Raw genomic sequence first — 20,556 nt, 5'->3', positions numbered from 1 at the left:
AAATGTAACCTAGACCAATTTGCATGATTTAATGCTTATTGTATTATACTGTGCAAGATTTAAAATGGGAAATAAAATTTTTTTAAAAAAGGAGAGAGAAGGAGAGACACGGAGAGGCAGGCAAGGTGGCATGAAGAGAACAAGTAAGGGCCAAAGGGAGAATTAAGATCTGGTGGTGCTTGGCAGAATGTCCTGCTGGGATAAAAGAAATCTAACTGGACATCAAGGACCCAGTGAATCCTAACCTGGTGATAAGACTGAAAGCTAAGGGGCAGTGGAAACCATCTTTACTACAGGGCAAGGAATCTGGGACTGAAGGTCTCACTCAGAAATCCTCGAGAAGACACTGCCATGGTTTGGGTTCAGGTCCTCGTTATTTCTCTCCTGGATTCTTGCAGAAGCCTCTTAATTGGCACCTCTTTAATTAGTCTCCCCCCAATTCACTCTCAGTTGTGCTATTATACTTTGCTTTCTAAAGCGAACTGGATCATTGTTATTCATTTTAATAACCCTCAATGGCCCCTCATTGCCTACAGAACTCTGAACTCCTGAGGATGATCTAAAAGATCTTTATGCTATAGCTTTCACTATACCTACATGGTTACAGAGTCTATTATTTCACAAAAGGCATAAAAGCAACAATAAATGGTGCAAAACACATAGCTGAAAAAAATATTACCCAGGGATTATATAAATAATTTATAAAACATATCAGTACATTGATTATGTTGTACTTGTAACAAAGAAGTTAAATTTTACTAGTAGCTATGAAAATCCAAATAATAATAGTGACAGTATTTTGTGTCCATCAGCTAGGCAAATATAGGTGCTTATATTAAATCTTGGCAAGATGAGGTGAAGGGTAACTTTGAAAGGTAATACCTTTCACTTATTTTCAGGAAGTGGAAATGACTCAACCACTGCTGAAAGCAACTAACAATAAGCAGAAGGTGAAGGGCGCCTTTCAGACCTAGCCGATTTGATCTTTTTTCATTCTTCAGAATACTAAAGATAGGAGGCAAGCTAACTATCCATCAATAGGAGAGTGGATACACTATGGATTACCCACTATGAAATAATATACAGCAGTTAAAATAAAAGGGAGCTATACCTAATATAGATAATCATCTAAAACATAACGTGTAGCTAAGAAACCAATTTTCAAAAGAATATGTATGGATGTATGGAGCCACAATTTATATAAAATTTAAACAAAAAAACTTTACAGTATTTATTCCAATTAACTATATGGCAATTCAAAAAAAAAAAAAGATAACCTCTATGGCAATCATGTTTCCTTTTAATAAGGAGGGTAAGCTAGGTTTAAAACACATCCCTAAGAGTAAAAGATGGATTACAATAAGCATTTAGTAGTGGAGTAAGTTTCAATAGTGGTTTGCCTTGGGAATTAGTATCATGTTGAGGGCAGGGAGATAAATAACATACCTTTCTATGTTGGGCTGACTTGAAACTGTCCCCTCATCATATCCTCACTCTCGTAATGGAATGCTCTTTGATTGTACACAGGCTTTTTCTGTCTTCACTTATGGAAAACAATTGTGCCTCTTATGGAGGCTGTGGCTTCTGGGGCTGTGATCTCCATTTATTAATTTAGGAGGCTGTGGATCTGATCAGAAATAGCCACTTTGGTCGACAGACCACTACTATCCAGAGATTTTATAAATCTTGATTAATTGTTTCAGTGCTCTGTTATGAAGGGTTTCTTCCCTGTTGTGTTACTTAAAAATTTTCACACAACCTAAGTTGTCAAGTGGAAGCAAAAACCCCACATAACATGTGATAATAAGGCTGTTACTGTGAAGGGCTCACTAATCCTGTATTTATTCACCTGTTCCCCATTACACAGATCTGTTAAACTAGCACTTTGTCCATCAACACTTGAGTGCTTAAAGCTGAGTAGGCCTCTTTTGTAATTGCTGGCACCAGCAAAAGCCAAATTGTGAGCTCTGAGAATGTGGCTGGAGCTGTTGGATCTGCCTGATAGATCCCTGCCATGCTCACTTGTCCAAGACTGTGTGGCCCTCTCGCTTCACTCACCAATGTGTATATATCATGGGTTTTTTTTTTTTTAAAAGTGAGCTTTGGAAAGTGACAAGAGGGAAAGCCAAAGGAAATTATTTCCTCTGGTGACATTTCTTGCTGGGCTACACCTTTATCCAAGATTTACAGTTTCACAAAGCTGCAAAACTAACCATATGGTCAATTAAAAAAAATTCCAATTTTCATGCTTCTGGGCCCAGAACCTGAGAGAAAAGTTTTCTCTTTAACAAGGATCTCTGCCTTTTTTGTAGGTTGGGGGTGTAGGAGAGCATTTAATGTACATCCCCAAACAAAGCAAAACTATGAAAAGCCAAAGGTATTTTCCGACTGGGGAATGGTAAGGCTTGAAGCATGCCTCAGCACCCAGATTGGTGAGGGATGTTGGGTAGGAGGGCCCCATGAAGCATTGTCATTATCTGCTTCCTTGCTTCTGACCCTGGATAATTTTTATAGAGTCACAAGTGAGTTGAAGAGCTTCCAAGAATTTCATAACTCCCTCCAAGTGGTCTGGCTTCACCTCTGAATCAAGTAGTTCAAAACAACATTTGAAATCTTAGATTCAGCAGGCTTAGCAAGGTCTAGAAAAAGACTTGCAAATGCCTTTGTGTCGCCAATGTCAAATAGATACATGGAGCAACTGAACTGCTAGCTGCTGACAAGCTTCTGGCACATGACGCGCAATGGTCTACCTATGACCTTGGCAATGGAGGCTGGATGGCTCAGAGCTTAGTTAAACATGGAGACCCACAGTCACAGATGAAAGAGGTCACAAACAAACACATGCTCATGCCACACTCCTGTCAATCCACCCAATGGAGTACTTGCCTACTACTGAATTACAGCTAGATCAGTACCTTACATTATCATTTATAACTTCATAAAATTATGTGGGTTTCAGGTAGGCTGACCTATAATTGATGAATCAAATTGGGACCCTTGAGAGTGAAATGGGGAGTTCATAATAATGATGCCAGGGCATAAGTTGTACATAAGTTGGCAGTAAGCCAGAAAAACTTGGTATATGATTTACCAAGACTTAGGGGGGCTATTTTATGGCCTTTCCAAATTTGAAGGAAAACAAAAAAAGAGGGAAAGGCAGGGCTAAAATACCCAAACAATTCATCCTCTCATTTGGATGACAATCCAGAGTAGAAACTGTTAGTGTGACAAGGCTGATCTCATGGAAGCTTGACTGCTAATACTTACTTTACTTTGCTCTACTATAGCAGTTCTCAAATTTTTTGTTTGTTTGTTTTAGGACCTTTTGCCATGTCACAAATTTTTTGAGATCCTCTAAAAAGCTGTTGTTTACATTTGTCATATCTACTGATAGTTATTAAGAATTAAAACAAAAATTGCAAATGTTTAGTCATTTATTTAATATAGCAATAATGAACTTATTACATGTTAAACAAATAACACATTTTGTATGAAAAATAATTATGCTCCAAACCAAAAAATGATTATTGAGAAGAGTGGCACTGTTTCACATTTTTGCAAATCTCCTTAATGTCTGGTTGAGTAAAAGACAGCTGGATTTTCATATCCACTTTTGGACTCAATCTGTTTCAATCACATGCCATATAGTCTCTGGAAACCACCACTGTACATTTGTGAAAGAATTCAAGTAAAAAAAGGATATAATGTCTCATTATTGTGAAGTACATATTTCTGACCTTGTCAAATTATTGAAAGGATTTTGGGGCCCCCTCCTTCCCAAGTACTTTGAGAACCTATGTTAAAGGGGCCACGGAATGAAAATATTTCCCTATACTTTCTGGGAATATTTGGTTACTGAAATCTTCCTTATCTTAGAGAAAAGGAAAATTAGTTTTTCTTGCTAAGAATTCTGACACTGAGTTTAAATAGCACCAAAATCTAATTCAATGAGGAAGATCAAGTTTGTGGAAGAAACTGTAGTGCCTGAGATTTAGAGAAGGGCTTTACAGTGAGTGGGGAAAGAGTCACCTAGATAAAGAGGCAGAGGGAAGGCTGATTTTTAGACTACGAAGGCCCTTTCTGTGGGCAGTCCACAGAAGGAAGCAAGAACACCCTGAAATGGCCTTAGTAGGCTCCCAATGTGTTGATGTGGACAGAGATGCGGGTTGTTAGGATAGAAAGCCAAGGGACATAAAACCCTACATGACTTCCAAACCTCATAATCCCTTGGTAATAGGTAAGATACAGATCCTGGGTAGAGCCCTAGGGTTAAAGGAAACATTAGGAATGCCGTCAGTTCCTTTTAGAGGTACTGTTGCAAATAGAAAATGAAATTGAGCTACGAAAGCAAAGAACCTTGGGATTTCTTCCATATTATATATATTGTGGACCAGGCATCCTACTCACTTATCTGCCCTGCCTAATTTGGGAAGCACCAGCGAGCCATGTGTTTGTGTCATGTGCACAATGCTCACATACTCTGAGGTCTTGGTAAGAGCTGAATGGCTCAATGAGCTGAGTTGATCTGGGCTCAAAAAACAAACAACAACAACAACAACAAATCGAGACAAAAAGACAATATGCAATAGTTATCTTGGCAAAGTACAGGCACCTGGGCCTAATTTAGCCATGAGCTGTGCTGTGGGTTTACCCTGGATCAGGCAGGCAACTCATTCTCTTTGAAGCTTTACCTTTCTCATTTGTAAATTGGAGAACCCTCCCTCTACTCTAGAAATGTAAGAATTAACTGAATCAATTCATGCAAACACACTTACCGTAGTATCTGGAACAAGGTAGTCATTCACCCGCTTTTTCTCTATACTCATCTGTTCTTTCCATGTCCAGCCGTCCTCCCTGAGTCAGAGTGCCTGGTGGTCATTTTTCAGAGCCTGTCTTGTGTGTGCTTCACAGTTAGTATGCCAGGTGGTTTTGTGTGAATCTTGAATAAAGCTCATCTCTCCTACCACACCAGAGCCCCACTTGGACAGGAATGGTGCCTTGGATTTTCCTTCTGTCTGCCACGTTTCCTGTGTCAAACCTGGTGTTTAGTACTTCATAGGCTCACAATGAATGAAGGAATAAATATGTGACAGCACTTGTTAACCATTACTTGGGGAAAATTCCTTCCTGTATGTTGGGAATATAGTGGGCATGACAGATTAGGTTTTTGTACTCTGAGATTCAAGAGAAAAATGAAATGATGCCATAAAGAGGCCAAAGTGAGGTATACACTTAGGATTTTGAGAGGGAAGATTCCTGAAAAAGGATTCAGGTTTGAAAAAGTCTCTAAGTCAGGGTTTCTCTTGATTAAAATAGTAGTCTTAAAATGCATACATTAGCATGTTATCCTAATTAATACTGAGTCCTTTCCACAGCACTGATAAGTAAGCTAGTTAGGAAGTGATTAAAACACCTCTACCTGATTACTATATAGTTAAATGCTTAAAAAGGAATCACAGTTAATGGGACATCACAGGCAAGATAGTAAATAATGGCCATAGCGTGTGTTCACCAGGGCATGCACATGGTTTCAAAGGGAGTCACTCAGGTTTTCTCACTTATACTCTGCTTCATTTCTGGAGGTAGCTATTCCTAAGAATGGTTTTTCGGCAGTTATTGGGGAGGTGGGAGAAAGACTGTGGAAGGGAAAGAAGGATTTGAGGCAACTGAAAGATCTCAGTATATGGAAGTAAACACCTGACTGATACTAACCCATATAATTAAAGATGCCTGCTAACAAACATCAGACATCGGGCACTGTGAACAAAGCGATGCATTCATTTTTTATTTCTGAAAAAGCCATACAACTCCCCGGCTGCTCTTCTGCACCCCCCTCCCCTTCTTTCTACCACCCTCCCTTTCTTTCTTTCCTGCCGGCCTCTCCCTCTCTGACAGCACTATTAATGATCGTTAATGCCCCACAGGCTCTAATGGGCCCCGCTGGGAGTCCAGAAATACTGCAATTTGTATTGAGGATTTAGACATAACAAAAAAAAAAAAAAAAAAAGGAAAAAAAAAGCCCTCTGCTCCTGGGAGCCAGAGCTTGATCAGTTAGCTACCCCCCTGGAATTGCACAACAGAATAATAAATGACAGTTCTTCGATTAAATCAAGCCTTCTGCTGTAAGTGCTAGAGAGAGTGTGATTGTCACTAACAATCTACTGCTTGTTAACACTACTGGGGTAAGAACAAACAGTAGTCAACACTTAAGAAATTAAGTCTCTGGAATACCTTTGGTATTTGTGTACACACTCAAGCCCATCGGAGATCTGGCTGCACACGAAGGAGTACACACTTTCTAGAGCCCCACTGTACATAATTTGGTTGTTTTTTACATTTTAGTTTTCTTTTTTTATGCTCATGAAAACTCGATAAAAAACCAGCTGCTTTGTTTTAAAAAACAAAACAAAAAAGAATTACACACTCTTCTGCTCCTTAGATATGGTATCCTAGATGAAACAGTTCACAAAGTGACAAAAGCTTTATTTATGATTCCCAGGATGGTCTAGAAAAGGGAGCATATGAGGTAGAGCAGATTACAACTGAGTTCATGGATGATTTGCCATTTAAGGATCCTTAGTTCCTTAAGGTTGTTATGAAACTGTCTTCTAAATAAGAAGTTATTTATTTTTTTAACAAGTGGGTGATTAAGATGAAGTTTAGCGGGGCTTAGTGGTCACTCAGTATCAGGAACCTCCTATCTTGAAGATTCCAGCTTCAACAGATTCCAACTCCCTGGGACAGAACAGAATCAAATTTTCTTATGACTTTTATATCCACAGCACAAGTTGGGTTCCGATTGTGTACAATGGACTTGAAAGATAAATGGGAGAATGCACCAAGACCTGGGATGCACAAAGTGTTTAGTTAATTTTCCTTTAGAGACCAGAACTGGATGGTGAATCTCAGCCTGTGAAAGGAACGACCAGCCTGCCTTTAAGGTGCTTACACTTAAATCATAAGGGCAGCCAGAAGGGGTCCTCCTAAGCCGGGAGGAACAGTGGGATTGCTGGCTTCAATCCCTAGAGATGGATGGTGTCCATCTGCACTTGACCTTTCCACAAGGCACGATCACGTTTGTTTTGACAGGAGAGCTGAGAATAATGATTCTCTCTCCCTCTTCCTCCCTCCTTCCCTTTCTCGACTTCTGCACCTCCCCCACCTCCTTCCCCTTGGTGGAGAATAGGATTCCACACAGTATCTTAAAGTGAAAGGCAGATGGTTTGACTACAGTTAGCCATATTCACTTGCAGACTCAGAATTATTGATGATAAAAGCTAAACTATGAGGCATGTTCCATCTGTTTATTTTCCAATTTTCATTTGTTGTAGCCCTGTTAATATTACTGGGATTTTCCTCTCTTTCCAGAAGAGTTGCCATAAGGGCATCTACCTAGGGACATCTGTTGCCTCTTTTTCCAGACGCTGTTGTCCTTACCACTGCTGCTGTTTAGGCTGTTCTCACTCCCTCCTCTATCTTCTCCCCTCCCCCCCCACCACACACACAGCTCTTCTCCATTCTGGGAGATTCTGCAGCTTCTGACCATAGCTGACTCCTGCATTATTTTCTTCAGTCAAGGGGGTAAAATTCAATGGACTCTACTGGACTCAAGACTGTATCTGGGGTTCTCAGAGCTCTGGGGTCCACATCTACTCAATTTGGTGCAAAGTAGTGTTCCAAGAGGGACACCAATTTTAAGGACAGTGCCTGGTCCTTTTACTCAGCCTAGGAAGAATAAATCTGATGAGTACCTAAGACATTACTGATACAGAAACATACACAAATACAATAGGAAATGGAAGTGTGCCATGGGGGTCCCAGTCCTAGTCTGCCAGGATTATATGCTCATAGGGACAATTTGATGAAGAAATCTGAGAGGCACCATCTCCATCACACTAAGGTTAGCAGGATCTGGGAGTGCATGACTTTTAAGTCACCACCTGCATTTTCTGTCTTGTTTCCTTGCTGCCTGTCTCTGCAGGACAACTAGACTTATCCGGCATAGCCATAGCTCAGAAGAGTCATATGACATTTGTGCAAGTGAGAACTTCCTAAGTAACTTATAGGGCTCTTTTAATCAAGTGGTAAAGCTCTCCATCTTGTTGACACTTATGACCCTCGATTTAAAATACTCCAATTGTTTAATTCAGCTGGGACCCAGAGGAAGTGCAGGCCCTTTCCATTAGGACATGTTCTAATGGGAGCAATACATCAAGTTCTTGCCTCTAATCTGAATAACAGCTGTTTAGAAACCTGTCCTGGGTATGTCCTTTGGAGCTGCTTTTAGGGAGCTCAACATGCCTCACGGTAACTTCATCTTCATCTCTACTCTGAGAGAAGTGGTAAAAGAGGCCATGAGAGGAACCCATCCCATGTCTGGTTTCACCTTGCTCTGTTTCTCCCTTCTCACCTAAAGTTCTGCTTCTCATCCAAAATTTTTTTCTTTAAAATTAATCTCTCAGGTGGGCTCCCTTGAGGTGAGAGAATAAGTACAGACACACTGATTGTCACTTAGGGAAGTGACCAGGAGGGCTAGGGTTCTGAGTTGGGCACGGTACCGCCAGCAAAGGAAGATGCTCTGTCTGGTGATGCAAGTTTCACCACAGTCTGACTCTACAAATTCTTGACTGCCACAGAGCCTTGGTCCATTCTGTGTAAATACAACTGACGACATTTTTTAAAAAGAAAATGTCTTTTGGTCTCCTGTGTGTAGAATATAGGCTTCATGAAGGCAGGCTGTGACAATCTGAGTTCCTGTGGCCACAGAATAGCAGAACATGGCATAAGTTTTCCTTCATGCATAAAGCTGTACCTAATTAATCATACCAACCCATGGGTTTGAAGGGAGGTGTACGCCGTGAGCATGACTACTGTGATGCTCTAGTGAATAAACGTTAACGAGCAAACCACGCCTCCCCCTTTCTGACAGTTGCACAATAAAACAAGTTGTGTAAATGTAACAACAGAAAAAGATGACTTCGGCATGTCTCAGATGATTTTGGAAATTCTGACCCCAAGCCTTGCACGTGAACCTTACAATTTAAAGAGTAACACAATTTATTTTTTTCCTAACCCTCTCTTTCATTTGAGAAGATATCAAATAACTGAAAATGTCCATCGTTCCCACAAGCATGATAGCTAGTGCTCCTTCACGCCTGTCTCCCTCTTTCTGTGTCAGTCACACATCTACACTGCTATTCACACTTCAGTCACAAGTCCTCTGTACCTATAATCTCTGTTATTTTGCTGTCGACTCCTCATGCCTCATTAGTCATGTTTGACACCTGCACCTAATGCTTTCTCACTGACAATGCAGGGCAGTTTCTGGCAAGAATAGACATTTTCCAGAATAGCTTCAACAGAGGCCTCCAATGGTGTGACATAGGGGTGGGGTGGGGGGGGGGGGGGTGTATGGGGGTGAGGGGGCAGAGTCAGTACCATTCTGTTCCAGTGCTTATTCCATTCAGTAAACTATCTTCATTGAACTTCCTAAACCTGACTTCCTTTCAAGACTTATGGCTACTAGAGCTGCAAGAGGAATGCACGCTGAAGGAAATAAAAAGAGTCTATAAGGCTTGAATATTTAATTTACAACAAACCTCTGTTCAATTCGTATGCAGCAACCTGCAAAGTGGCAGATGTGAAATGTCTAAATACAGAGAGAAGCATAAAGATTTTTATAACAGATCTTAAAATTCATGACTGATTATCAAATTAATGAAAATCTCAGTTTTAAAAATTTAGAATAGGTTTTGTTTCCATTATAATTCTCTACCAGCTAGTTGAACTAAAAAGCAATCTCAGTTCTTTAGCAAAGGGGAGATGGCTGCTGTAAAACAAACAAACAAACAAAAAATAAGGGGAACTGTGTTTTTAAAAAAGTAATTTTTCATTGGTATGCACAAATTTCCTGTGTATTTGGGCTAATTTTCAAACTGTCTGGTTTTCATATATGCATCACTGCAAACACACAGACACACATCACAGTTTATTGACTTTGCAAATCTAATTCTAGAACTGGAATTTATAACTCTATCTACATTGTCAGTATTTGGTGACACAAAAAGAGTAAGTTCCAGCTAGTCAGGCTAATCTTGTGGCATGGTGCTGGGCCACTAAAGGGCACAACTGTTGGGACCATACATGTTTGGCCCAGCTCTCTCCAAGTGCACTGAACACTTTAGTTGAGCATTTGCATGAAATAAGCACCTAGATACACCCTGTCTATAGAACACTCATAGGCACTTCTATCCTGGATTCTTTATTCTTCTTCTTTTTTCAAGAAGCCCTGGAAAAATGTGTGGGGGTATGTTTCAGGTATGAAGGTGATGATGAGGGTTACTGGCATTTAGCAGACAAAGAAGCCTGGCTCATTGTCTTATGAAGGGTGGGGATGTGTAGGATGTGACCTTAGATGCCAACAACTCACTCACTGACATGTGATGGAAAGGAGAATACAGACTACTTTAAGGAAAGATTACATCTTCTTTGACCGTTTCCTGAATCCTACACTCACAAAACACATTCACCTCTGAGCAAAACAAAGCCATATCTGGGATATTTGCTATCAGTTCTTTGTCTGAATGGGAAAGCCCCAAACTCACAGTGGCTAAGAAGCTACACAGTTGGCATGAGTGGTGACAAACCTTCCTGACATACAACACACTGCGTCAGGGGCTCCTATGAACCAAGTCCTCTGGTTCAATGATCTGCCAATGAGGACAACGTCTGTCACTACTTTTCTGCAGGGGACACAAAACATTCTTAAGATTCTGCATTCTGTAACTACCTATGGAAGCTGTGGGCAAAAGTCATTTCAATAGAAGGTGATTATTGATTCTATCGTGGCTCACTTCCTTTAGGAATCTACTTACCAACTATTACTTCACGTACTTTCGAACAGGTATGGCCCATCTCCAATTGCAATATGACATGAAAGGGATACTGATAACCTTGAAGGAATAATTTCTTCCATTAGCTGTTGAAAGGATGGTCTTGTGTAAGACCTGCTATCTGCACCCAACATCTAGAAAGATCACAACTGAGCTGTGTGGTAAAGCATGCTTGGAAAGGAAAAGAGTAGTCTGGAGCACTCCACAGCACACTGAAGCTGGAGCTGTAGCTGGAGGCCTCAGAGAACTGTGTTTGTCAGGTCTTGTCACACAGCTGTCTGTATAATGAGGTGAGGAAAGCAGCAATGCTCTTCCATTTGTTATCAGAATATATCTCTAGAAGAAATGCATCATTTAGGAATAGCCTGACTAATGGCCAGATTCTTGCAGATGAGGCTGGAATGAGAACAATGTCAACAGAGAAGATTGCCTGGGGGTGGTGGTGTGGTGGAGCCTTGGAGACCTGGTTGACAAGAGAAGTGAAGGGCACCTTAATGCTGCCTGTTTCTTTGACATTAATGGGATTCCTGAAGTTGAGTTAGGTTGGCATTTAAGTCTAGAGAAAGAAAAAAGAAAGGCTGAATGACTGTAAAAAGATAAAGAGCATCTGGCAGCAGGGCAGTGTCTCTGTCTCTCTAGTTTGAGAGTCGTGGGGTGGGGGATACTGAAGGGGGGAGGGTGCATACTCTCTATCACTTTTATGTATGTCTCTTATGACCCAGAAGATGGTGCTGAGAGGCTCAAACAACCAGACATATGACACCCCAGCATACAACAACACAGGGAACAGGGAGTGAAGGAGCAAGATCCATGAGGGTGAGGGTGCCTGGGGGTGGCTTCTGGCTGCGATTTGACCATCTGTGGATGCAGCCCTGCAATCTAATTATAGACTAAATAAATGTGGCCATCATGTGGAATTTCCCTTGCTTTGAGTTCTAGCTACAGATTTGGAAGAACTCTGTGGCCATAAGATGAGTTAGCTGGCAGGCTATCCTGTAGGCTAGAAGGAAAACAGCCCATCCAGTCAACTCCCTGCTTCGGGGAGCAAACTCACAATTCTAGAAGCATTATTACTGATTCAAACTTAGCCAGTAATCTGGGTAAACGCCCTGGTCACCTGCACATTGTGATCCCCAAAGTAAAAAGGAACAAAAGAAACAAATCATTCAACTCTCCTGCCACATTTTTTCTTATTTACACATGATAATCATACACCACTATACTAACGTATTTCTAAACTATTCCCCTCCCCCAAATCTAAGAGATAAAAATAAGTACAAAAAGTAATTCTGGATTTTTTTCCTCCTCACATCACAAATTACTGTCTTTCCTACACACTTTGGAAAGCATTACTTCAGTCTACCTGTTATTTTGTACCTGGAAAATGTGCAAACGACCAAGCATTTCTCAGTGCATTTGAACTAAGTGGCCATAGTGGAATAAATAAAAGCATGGTAGAACAATGTGAAAACAAAACAAAACAAAAGGTTCAGCTTTTCCCAAAGAATCCCCTTCATATGACCACTGAGTGGTGTAGAGGAATCTCACAGACTTAAAGAGAGCCACATGTGTTATTTCCTCTGCCTCTCACCATTTCTAGAGATGTCAGATGTGGTTGTGATTTTTATGCTTTTCTCTCCATTCCACATTCTCCATGTGTTGCTCATTTTTACCATTTGCTTTGGGTTTCATGCCATCCTGTCACATTTCTCTTGCATTCTTTCTCCTGGGCTTCCCCCCAACCCCCTCCCTCAAGCTGCTGGTTCATTTCAGAGTAACTTGTTGCATTAGCAAAACAGAAAAAGTGGGCCACTCTCCAAAGAACAGGATGAAGAGAAGGGGTCTGAGAAGACAACTACAGTTGTCATTTATGTAAGAAGGGAGTGGGGAGTGGCAGAGGTGAGACCCCCATTTCCTTGAGCAGCGCATGGGAGCAGGGAGAAGAGTGGTATTGAGGGAAGAGAAACTACGTGGCTATGATGAGGAAATTACCAGAACTTCAGATCCTGGACAGTAGCTCAAGATATATAACTCACTGTCTATTTTCTACAGGACACTGTGTATCTGGGTATGACACTGCACACTAGTCAGGTAAGGCCTGTGTTAGAGACCTCACAAAAAGAGCTTACCAAGGTACGTGGCATACAGTGAGAGTTCTTAGCAATTCCTATAGATTCTACACCAAAATCTCTCTTGAAATGGATTTAGTCATTGTCTTTATTCAGACCCTGACAATAACCTCTTACCTACACCCAATCCAGGATTCTGTAGTCTCACCCACTCTAAACTTAGAACTATCTGCATCGCAGCTTCTACCACTTACTTTCTTGAATTCACCATCTTATGTTTCATTTTCACCTTATTTGCCTCCATAGACTCCCCTCTGACTAGAGTAGTGAGTCTCAACACCTATTTTTCCAGGTCAAATATAGCTAAAGAAGACCAACACCCATTAATGATTGTGACTAAGGCAGGTGCTCTCACTGAGATGGGAGACTGACTCTTTGTAAAAACTCCAGAGTGGTGTGTAACTTGAAAAAAGTTTCCAATATGAGCATTCAAGACCCTACATCTTCTAACCCAGTCTACTGTGCAGGTGTTATTGCACAGTATCTTCCTCTCCTGTCTGGGTCCCCACCCTCCAGTCCTATGGAATACTCTGTGAGACCCTTTTATTTACATATATTCACATATTGCTCCCTTTGTGGTTTATTATCTTGTTGAGCTCTCTGCAATGCATACCTTTTAACTCTGAAGGAAATAACTACCTTTCTAGCTTGCCCTGTCCTTCCCTTTCTGCAGAAGTGACTCCTCTTCTGGATGGAATGATGTTTTTCTCTCTCGAAGCATTCTGTCCTATTAACATATTTATACTGCACAATAACTATTTAATCATCTCCTGTAAGACTGGAAGCATCTGGAGAACAGGGACTCATCTTATTCACATTGTCAAGATGGCTGCTAGCTTGGTGCCCAGCAGACTCAATATAACAGAATTGCACTGAGATGCCCAAATCACTGTCACTTTGGCTGCTGGTAACTGGAGCCACAGTCCTCTTCCTTCTTCCATGCTCCCTTCCTTGGGGCAGCCCCTTATCCCTTCACTGCCCGCAGCTTCTGCCCTATTCACCCTGCTGGGTTCTTTCTGTTACTGTGGCAGCAATGATTTACAACTGCATTTAGCTGAATCTAATCAGAAGTGTGAATACTCCCCTTCTATCTGGCACACATCATAGGAGCTCTAATTATTCACACATTTTGGCAAGCATTCTGGTGTTCCCCTACCAAGATCCTAATCCCAGCAGATCAGTTAAAATAAATGAAAGAGAGAATCAAAAGGCACTTTAAAAATTCAACTGTTCTCCAAATGAGTTTGAACAGACTCCAGATAACTAGTGGTTGCAGCTGACTGGCATTTAAAATATAAGAACCCTTCTGCCCACCCCCACCCCAAGTCCCTTCCTGTACCCCCTGCATATAAGAACATGATTCTCCCCTATTTAAGAGAAACACTTGAGATCAGGACTCTGACATACTTGCAATTATCTGCATTAAAAATGAGGAAAATAAAATCAGCACCCCAAGACCCAATCAGTGCCAAAGCAATTCTACTTTTTCCACATAGGTAATGTGATACCAACCCAGGACCGATGATTACAACTTTCAGAATGCATCTATTAAAGAGCTCCCCAAGTGCAGGAAGTCATTAAGGCAAAAATTAAAGCTGTGTACCAAGCTCAGAATTCAAGAAAAGTTTTCAAACACACACACACACACACACACACACACACACACTCTACAGACTTGAGGAGAGTATATGGGTGGGTTTCCACACACACTCATTGCTCTTTTTCTTTGCTTGGCCTTCACTCCTGAGATCCTCAATGCTTGCTCCCTTAGCAACTTCAAGTCTTTGTTCAAATGTCACCCCTCACTAAAAACTTCTCTAACTACCCTACTTAAGATTGCAAACCTCTCTATCTCTTTTTCCACTATCATCATCTGAAACATGAAGTATTTAATTCATTCATTAATGGGCTACTCCTCCCCACAGTGGCATGCAGATTTCAGGGTGTAGGGATTCTCGGCTATTTTGGTCCTGTTGCCTGGAGCAATCTCTGAGGTGTAGCAGGTACTCAATAAACATTTGTCAATGTAAGAGTGAATTCCTCCCAATGGTTTGTGTGTGTCTGCCACCAAGTCTCTAAAAGCTGCCGGCCTTGTACTTTCTCGCCTCATCACTGGGCAAACTGGCTGTGTGTTAGAGACCAACACAAGATTTAGTGACACAGATTTGGGGGAAATCAAAGGTCCTGAATTCTCCACTCAACTCTGTCCCTAATGTGCTGCAACTACCAAATGTGGTTTTAAAATGAGAATACCCAGAAAAATAATCTTCTAGGATTTAGAGACTGTTGAAATAAAGTAACAATAGGGGAAGGCTTGAGTTAGAGGCATTCTAGGCAGAACTTTGCATTTTAATTTTCTAAAAACCAAATATTCTCAATTGCACAGACAATGGTGACTGTCATTACACATGAAGGAAACACTGCAAAAATTCATTCCACTCTCCTCCACTTCAAAATGACGACTTGCCACAGATGGAGATAAGTCCCTGTCCTAAAAGCCTTGAGAAAGTAACTGACTATATGTTTGTATGTTAGAGTGGCAGGAGAAAAGGCCAGAATTTTACCAAATGCTTATTGCTGAAGGTGAACGCTTTTCCTAACCTCATTTCTCTGAGTCTTGAGGTAACAGGTCTTCCTGGGGCAGGAAAGTTCTAGATGATTCTTTGGATAGATTAAGGGGCACTTGCAGGGGCTGACTGAGAAAGCTAGACTGCAGACACAGATTAAGGTTTTAAGATTCTGGTTATTTGAACACTAAGCCCCAAAGGGAACTTTTCATCTGGTTCCTAGCTTAAGTTGGAGAGGGTGGCCTTCAAACTTGAGCCATGTGTGTGTTTTAATGGTTATTCATAGGAGAGAAGGTTGCTTTACACTAAGCAGAACTGTTCCCTTGCTCCCTCCCAGGTGCCCTGGATAACTGAGAGACTTTTGTTACTAAGGTCGGCAAGAAACCAAAGAAAATATCACCCCCACTTGTGTATTTATATAAAATATTCCGACCATTTATATGACTTTGCGTTTAGGGGTAAGAGCCACACAGCATAGATGTTGCTGCTTCATGCATGTGAAATAACACAGTAGAAATCTACTTAAAAAAATTACTTTTCTTCAGTGTCACCATGGAAACCAGCCAACATAATCTCTCCACACCTAACTCTGGGGGGTAAGGAATATCAGTGACTGGGGTGGGGGGAGTCAAAACATTGAAAATGCTCATAAATTCTGTTATGTGCCAAAAACTTTAACATGAGACATTTTTCCTCTGCTTTGGGCTGGGATGTCAACCTGTGATGTTTACTTTTAGAACTTTGTTTGATTTTCAAAAGTAAAAAAAATCAAATTGGGAAGTTTAGTGAAGTTCCAGCTAAGCAATAAATCACTTCAGAGCCTCCAGTGTGTTCTCTTAAGTGGACCTGTAGCTGGGAGCTACAGAGAAAGGCAGCTGAGGGCTGAAGGGGTAGAGACTGGAAGAGGGGGAATGAAAAACTTGATAAAAGAGGGAGAAAGTGAAAATGCTGTCTAGGACCACTCTCATCTGACTGGGCACCATCTCTAAAACACCTAGATTCTGGTGTTTCTTGGCCATGGGTCCCAAGTAAGACTTCTAGGAAGCTATCTGGCTAAGTCAATCTAAGTTTCACTATGCTCTTCAAGAATGATAAAAGGACAGGAAAACTCTGTCAGAGATGAATTATTTATAAAAAGAATATAATTTTTTTTTTGATGGGGGGGTGGGTGGGATCCGAATCTGGATTTGGAAGGGAAAGGTAGCAGGTATTTCCCAACTTGATACTTGCTTCTTTGAAAATCACTCAAGTTGAAGAAGACAGAGTTCTTACTAATGATTCTCTAGATTGCCAATTGAAGTTCTGCCGGTAAAGATGAGATGCTGGTTACAAAGCTTCTACAATGAAAAGACTCATTTTATTCTAAGTCTTGAATGCCTAGTTTGAAGAGGAAGTGGGTTTCAAACCACATCCTTTTTATTTATTTTAAATTTTAACCTCAGGATTTGTTATATGTAAATCTTCATTATATTTATGGTTGAATATTTTTTTGGCGGAGACACCTTGATTTCCTTCTCTGTCATTTTACATTTTTTTTCCTGGTCAGCGGATTTTATTTAACTGCCTGAAAATATATCTCTCTTCTAAGTACTGTTCTCTATCCCTCAAAACATCCTAGTAGTAACAGTGCTTAAGACAATGTAAAATGAGAATTTCCCCCCCAACAAATCAATAGACTAAGAAAGGAAATTTAATAAACTAGTAAAACTAGATATTGTATATTGGAAGTCACACTTATGCTTTGTTAACTTTCCTCCTAAATTTTTCTCTTATCTTTCAATAATATTTACAATGATAAATTTTCCATCATAGCCTTAGGGGAAGAAGTGTGTTTCTTAGAAGTTGAAGAAATTACTTTCTCACTAAAAACATGAAGGAATCTGGAGAATTGGGTAGAATAAATCTGACACAATTATTGTAATGGAATCCAAAAAAAAAAAAAAAAAAAGAGTTCATTGAAAAAAACTCCCTCACAAAAACACCCCAGTACGATTTGACTTCTATCAGCCAGCCCTTCAGTGACTTGCCCAATGACTCCCCACCTGCCCCCTAACTGCTCTGGGGGCTACTGCATGCACTACTATGTGGGGGACACTGCACGCATGGCTCCCTTTCAAGACAGGTAAGATCCCCTCTGTTCCCCAAGGAGCTCAAATACCACCAGGGGCTACACACTATTTCCCCCTTTCCTTTTTGCACCTTAGAAGAGTAAGCTCCCCTGAGCAGTATGACTATACTTTTCCCACACACTTCACACCAAGTTCCTGGCTCTGAGAAATAGACAACTTTTAAATAGAGAACCAGAGGTGTGCATCTTTATCAGCAATCACTAAGAATGAACTTTAAAAAATATATTCAGTGGCATGAAAAGAAATATGGTCTGCAGGAGTAGGAGACCAGATAAATATGCACAACATGGATAAAAAAGCAAAAGTTATTATAATTTATTCATTAAATCCAGCGTGAGAGAACAACACTCAGAAACACCCAACAGAGGGCTAAACTTCCAGGACATTCCTTTTCTCTGGCAGAATTTCAAATGCAATGTAAGTGGGGCCCCGCAGTGCTCTGCATTCGACTTGCTATAAGCTAAGGCTGCCCTTTTGCCAGGAGGGGTTCCTGCACTTTGTGCAGATGGTAGTTCACAGTGACTGGCCTTACAGAGCCCCCTGTAGGGAGCTCTGCAGTCTGCACCTCTGGCTTTGCTATGTCTGGAAGTACTGTATGACCTTGAAAAAATCCTTTGGACTTCCTTGACTCTAGTTTTACCATTTTCAAAGAAAATATCTATGAGTCATACCTAGTCTCCAAACTTGTGGCAAAGGTACAGCAAGATAATGCATGTGAGCATGGTAAGATAAAGCACAAGCACTCCTGAGTGTAAACTTTGGACCTTCATATAATACATATACATATATATGTATACATACATATATACATACATACATATATGTATGTATACACATATATACATATACATGTGTATATGTATGTGTGTGTATATACATATATATATATATTTGTTTTTTAACTACATTTTCAGAGGCATAACTCCATAGCCAGGATAAAATCATGGCCTCAGGGTGGTGTCAGACCAGTTCTGAAATCCATGAGTCTAATTGATGAGGAGTTACAAGGTTGAGAAAGGGAGAAATTAAGTCACCTAATATTCTGGGGGCTTTAGATACAGACCTGTTAAGAGTTATTTCCTGCCCATTCCCAGAATTTGAGGAAGTTCAGATGCCCTGAAAGCAGGGCCTGATGGGCATGTGGTGACTTCTTGGTTTTGACAAATATCACCCCCATTTGCCACCTTTTGTCAAACATGTGCTTGCAATGTCCTGAAAGGGCTGGGGATTCAGCTGGTAAAAGGAGCTGTAAGACGTAAGTCCAAAAGACTTGTTTCAAGGTCATAACAGTACTTGCAGACATAGCAGATCCCATTAATCTGGGCCCTGGCTCATTGCAGAAAGTGATAATTCTGGCCAGAACTTGATTCCAAGCAATCTGCAGCACACCGCTTACTACTCCAAGACCCTTGCCCACACCCCCAGGTAACTAGCAACTCTAGCTATTTGAAATACATGTCTTTCCCTGTATTTACTGAACTCCTATCCTGGTTCTTTTTTTTTTTTTTTTTTAAAAGATTTAGTTATTTATGCATACAGAACTGGGGTACAGGCTAGAGGTGTGCAGGGGCAGTGAGAGGATTCACTAGAGTCAGAGCGGGAAGCAGAACAGGCCTATCAATGAAATGCACTGCTGAGGGGAGCAACGGGCAGGTCAGGTCTGCTGCGCCATGTGGGTTACCTCCAGGGTGGTGACAGAACTCACACTGAAGCAGCTGCGACTAGCTTGTAATGCTGCATCCTAACCTGTTGCACCACCAGGGAAGGTCCTACTCTGGTTCTCTTTTCAATATATGCAATATCTCTACTGATAACATCTTTTTCATTTTTGATATATTGGCATTTGTGTGTTTCTTCCTCTTATTTATTCTAGCTAAGGTTTCCTCAATTTTGTTGATTTTTTTTTTTCAGAGAACCATTTTTGTCTGTTGATTTTCCTCTATTACTTATTTTTATTTCCATACCATCTGACATTTAATTATGTTCTTCCTTCTTGCTTTGCATTTATTTGTGTCCTTTTTCTAGTTTCTCATGATGGGACCTAGGTCAGTAACTTTAGACTTTTCTTCTTTTTTAATATAAGCATTTGAAACTACTAATTCCCATGAACAGTAATTTAGATGCCTCCTAGAGATTTTGATATGTGGTATTTTTAACTATCATTTATTCAAAATATTTCCTAAATTTTTGGTGATTTCTTCCTTGACTCATATTTAGAAATACGTTGCTTAATTTCTTAATCTTTGGGGTTTGCCTGAATATCTCACTTTATTGAACACTTTCTAACTTTACAGATCAGCTCAAACACTCTCCCCTTCCTCAACCCTCCCATCTCCTGCCCTTAGCCCCCACCCTGGAATCCTTCCTTCCTTGGGTCAGAATTAGACTCCAAACTTCACAAGGACAGCAACCATGCCCATTTATTTGATGTGTATATCCAGTGATTAGTTCAGTGTTTGTCCCATATCAAATATCCAGTAAATTCTTTCTCGAATGGGTTGATGACTTTTCATCTATTTCCTAAACTCTGTTATTGTTTGTTGTACTGAACTAGCTAGCCATATATAGGTCTGCATCACTAGAATAGGAGCAGGGCATACAGGCACCTTAATTTTATAATCTCTCTGGGATTTTGTCTAGGACTGATATATTAGGGGATTTAACTAAAGAAGTTCCAAATAACAGGTCTATACAGAGCTCTATACATCTCAACCTTCATCTAATACTGATGGAAATACAGGATAGAGCTGCTGGTTTAAGGGACATGAACAGCGTAACCAATGGTCTTCTTAACAGCAGACACTGAAGCGAAAAAGCGTTTTTTTCCTAATAAATAATG

The sequence above is a fragment of the Condylura cristata genome, unplaced genomic scaffold (assembly GCF_000260355.1).
Source record: "Condylura cristata isolate star-nosed mole 26May11 unplaced genomic scaffold, ConCri1.0 scaffold00024, whole genome shotgun sequence".
NCBI classification, from domain to species: domain Eukaryota; kingdom Metazoa; phylum Chordata; class Mammalia; order Eulipotyphla; family Talpidae; genus Condylura; species Condylura cristata.
This window is presented reverse-complemented; position numbering follows the sequence as displayed.